Genomic DNA, 5,000 nt, shown 5'->3' with positions numbered 1-5,000 from the left:
AATTGTCTGATAATTAGCAAGGAATATACGTCTTTCTACTAAACAGGATGTATTGAATTCATAAATCATTAGATACTTTTTTTGAATGTCAACTAAGTATCGTAAGTAAATTGCTCCCGGTTGTTCACTTATTTGATAACCAGAGTTATTCTTTGATAAAAGATCACTATGAGTAAGACTCAATAGAATTTGATCAATCCTTTTTTCTGTTGTTAAGGTAGAAAACTGAACCAAGAATTCTTTTTCTTTATCATCAATCGAATCAGTGTTCGAGACCCAGGATTCTATTTGATCATCAATCCAATCACCATTCACGTTTTTTATTTTTCTTATCAAGGAATAGATTGCTTTACTTGGATGACTTAGATGTCTCGTATTTCTCGAAAAAGCGATTCGATTGATGGGATTTGGTATAATACTTATGAGATCGATGAGATTCCAATATTTATTCTTAGAACGTATGGATTTGACCCCATAAGCGGGACCACCACCCCATAGCATGTTGCTACCAAAAGCAAAACTCCGTATTTCTTCTAGAGAATCTCCTAATTGTTCCAGAGCAACTAGAAAGATATTCTTTAACCAGAAAGAATTCAGTTCAGATGTAGGATACCTATCCAGAAGTTTTCGCAACTCAATCATGTATGATGGAATCATCAAAGATTTTACCTTTTCGAACTCTGTCTGTAACTCACTATAGACTCGAGAAACAAAGAGAAGATGTGTACGAACGAGATATCCAGCAACAAGGAGAAGGAAAAGGATTGAATAGAAGAACTCCTGAACATTTAGCGATCTCAGATGTGTCGATATCAATAGTAACTCATTATTTCGATGAGTCATTTCTTCGGACAGAAGAAGATTATGGAAACAATTACCCGGAATCTCACTTATCAGATTCCATTGTGGAAGACACAATGGAATCTGACGAATTCGCCATAATATATCTGACCCATGCATAATATCATGAAAAATGGATACAAATTTTTGGCTGCTACTTAGTATCGGCAATAGGTCTGAAAAAGTATCTAAAAATATGAAATTTAGATATTTGTACCCCGTCGAGGTAAGGAACCATGGTATATATGTTTGGAATAGATTCCATTTTGAGAGAGTTGAAAAAACACTATCTTGTTGAAAGGTTCTATACATCTGACCTTTCTCAAGGCATTTTTGTAGACAAGAACTCCGTTTTTTCCTTTTTTCGGATGGTAAATATTTCTCAGAACATGGAGTGTGAATCCAACCCATGTTTGAATTGAAATTGAGATACTGATACAAGTTCTTCCCTTCTGAATCAGGTATATTCATATCTGAAAGAGGTTGACAATAAGTTTTTTCAAAATGGACTATTTGTCCCTCTGTTAGAGGTGTTCCAGAAATGTCTGCGATCGAGTAAATAGCTCCACGAACGAATGGATCGTATCGAATTGGAAAATGGAAAGATTTGTAGAAGTTATACCCTTCGTCGCCACTTTGCGGAAAATCGTTAGGTATCAATATGTTAGATACCTGTAACTCGATTGGTGAAATAGTATCTCTCTTCAAAAAAGCATGTTTTTTTTGACCATCGCAAAAAGAAAAGATTTTGTTGCGAATGAACAAGATTTTGAGGAATTGTCCATACGTAAAATCATAATTATTGATACGGGCCTTTTCCACATAAAAAGGGAATCTTTTGTTACAATAGAAGCAGAAGTGATATTGATTATTCAAGAATCGAAGTCGATTTGCTTTATAAAAATAGTATATCAATGAACTTCTATGAAATGGTTTCACGGGATTCAGCCAATTGTCTGGATCGTGGGATATCATTGAGAAATAGGAATCTGTGTTATCAAAAGATTTCCTGCGATTCTTTCTAGTATGGAATGAGTCAATCATCCACTTTGGTATCTTATTGAACAAAAATGGTGATATTGTTCCTCCATTGATCAAGAATTTCGATTTTTGGGAAGTATCTTGGTCATCCAATAATAAGGGTTTCCTTTTTTTCAAATGAAAGATTTGAAGACCTATTGATTCTAATAACTGATTACAGAGTGGATCATTCGGACCTTTCAATTCATAGATGTGGATCTCGGACCTATGAATGGGGATACCCCCAAAACTCACAAATAAAAAAGAAGGAAGTGAGTTAGACAAAAAGAGAAGAAACTTGGGCAAAAAAAGAAGTAACTTGGACAAAAATAAACAAAGTGACTTAGACAAATCTTTTTTGTCGATAACCTCAGACCAATCAATCGAATATTGATTAATATGTAATCGATCGAACACTACTTGAAAACGGCTATTCTGCTCAGAAATGAAATAGTCCAAATGTTCCTGGAAATTCTTGCTCCCATTGGACCATTTGTATCTATATACATTAGGATCCCAATTCATAGATCTCTCCGTTCGAGAAATCAAAATAAGAGGATCGAACCACTTCTTCTGACTCTTTTTCAAATTTGATAAATGTTGGTTGATCGTGTATTTCATTCTAGTTCGATGATTCAGAGTATCATTTCCTATTTGATACCTTTGAATTCCATATTCGAAGTTGCAATTGAATCGATTCAATACATTTCTTATGTAACCATGGGTGCTATATTGGATTTGAATCAGATTTCGGATCAATCTATATTGATTGACTGCCTCCATTATGTTGTTGCTAGCAAATACAACTATTTTAGGTTTTGGATCTTCCACATTATTTCCGCAAGAGGTCTGGACCCATTTTTTTATGATCCTTCGATAAAAAGATTCATTCTCTTCATAAAAAAGAGGAGGTAGAACCAATAAAGAGTGCTTTTTCGATTCATCCCTGGAGTTCAATAACTCATTCAAGAAATGTTTTTGATCCAATCCGGAGGAATCCATAGAAAAATCAAATTCCTTATGATACACCAGATCCGGCTCGGTTATTGATAGAGTGAATAGATCTGCCATTTCTTGAAATATATCTTCTGATTCAAAATCGTGGTGTAACGTGTATCTCCCCCTGTTCCGGTCATGGAATAGATGAAATAAACCCCAAAATGGATTTTTGTTCAAGAATGAAATCTTATTGGAACTGTCCAGTTCACCCTTTGGAACCATATCACATCCTCGATAGGATGAAATAGGATGAATTGAGACGGTATTTTGTAAGTACATAATTATCTTGAATAAATTCACTATTTCTTTCTTTTCCGATCGCCTGGAAAAAGCAAGATGTTTCTTTTGTTCTTTTTTCAACAATTTCTGATCTCTAGTAGACCTATCAGTAGGATTCGAACCCAGATGAAGTTCTGACCATCTGTCAGAGAAAAAAGAACGAGTGGCTCTTGCAGGATTCCCAAAAAATTCTTCGATTTCTTCCGGAAGCAGATGATTATTCATCTGCTTCTCACGTTCCATGAATAGTCGGCACATTGAGGAATATCCAGAAAGGATTTTAAGGAATCGCTCTGATTCTATCTCTGTTCGTTCCGTTTGAAGAAAGGAAGGATCCCAACAAAGAATCGATCTTTCTTTTAGTTGTTGAATCTCTCTTTGATTGATCAATGTGTGATATTTCGAATCCTCATTCCTAATGGAATCGAAAGAATCCTTGGATTGATCAGAAGATCCTTTCAATTGGCTAGAATCCGTTACTTGAATGAAACTAGATCTCGTGGAATCATATTGAAGATTTGATGATACATTCCGTACCTTGCTAAAAAACCGATCCTTGTTTCCCAACCACACATTGTCTAACCAAATCCAATTCTCTCGTGACATGTTCCTCAAAAAATCCGATTCGTGCGGACTCTTCCCCCAACTAACGAAGAGATCTTGACGGAATTGCCACATATGAAATTGAGCACAATTTTGCAAAGAAATAGCCCGCTTGTTTCTCAAGAAGAGATGCGAAACATGCTCAATATCATTTGATTGAATAATTGACCCAGTCCCTTGTTGTTTGAAGAAACCCTCCACTTCCTTTGGTATTTTTTCACGAAAAGCAAACATGAGATAATAAATCCAGTCTTTCACTAAGATTTCGAATAGCTGTCCCGAATTCAAGTTGATTATGTTTCGCCTCTTTCTCGGGGAAAGACGATCAAAAAATTCCCAATCATGGTCCTTACGGATCGGATCATCCATATAATATACAAAAAGGAACTCCAGATATTTGATATCTTTCTCTTTGAATGAGATCTCAATTCCAGCGATGGTTTCATTAGATATCTTACAACTAGAATCGCTCTTTTTTCCTATCCAGTTCCTCCACCACCGCGAATCCCAGTTAAATTCAGGCATGATATACTTTTTAGTTATTGGGAGAACCCGAGTACTCTCTTTCGGATCCAGGAAAGAACTCTCAGAGATCTTTTTTCCTTTTGGAAGATACAGGAGCGGAACAATCAACCTATTGATATTGGAAGACTCAGATGATTCTTCCAATGTATCATTTTTGGGTCCAATGGAATTCATAGGTATAGGAAGAAGCCTTGTCAAATAGGGATTTTTTCTTTCGACCATTTTTCGATTGTTAATACGATATATAAGGACCGCTACTACAAAGAGTACTACATACTTGATCGTGAAATATCGATTGCTTGTTGAACCCTGTGAATTGCGTGAAAGTAGGATACTCCAAATTCGGGAGTCCAAGAGTTTTATAAAACTCTCTTGATGGAAAAAAATATGAATGAAAAATCCCGCTGAATTGAATTGGGTCCATGAATCTAAGAAATAGCGAGAATTCTTGATTTCTCTCAATATCTCTCTCAATTCGAAAATCCAGGATTTGAATTGATGTCCTTTCATCGAATCCTCCTAATTGCATTGATTTATCCGAAAGATTTCACTTCAATTGGAATTTGGTTATTCACCATGTACGAGGATTCCCGCTAAGCATCCATGGCTGAATGGTTAAAGCGCCCAACTCATAATTGGCGAATTCGTAGGTTCAATTCCTACTGGATGCACGCCAATGGGACCCTCCCTCCAAAAAGTCTATCGGATTTTTGTTCAAGAATGAAATCTTATTG

Source organism: Vigna unguiculata, unplaced genomic scaffold (genome assembly GCF_037176805.1).
Source record: "Vigna unguiculata cultivar grain cowpea cultivar isolate G323 ecotype 2 unplaced genomic scaffold, ASM3717680v1 ptg000178l, whole genome shotgun sequence".
Taxonomy (NCBI): Eukaryota; Viridiplantae; Streptophyta; class Magnoliopsida; order Fabales; family Fabaceae; genus Vigna; species Vigna unguiculata.
Note: the sequence above shows the minus strand (reverse complement) of the source record.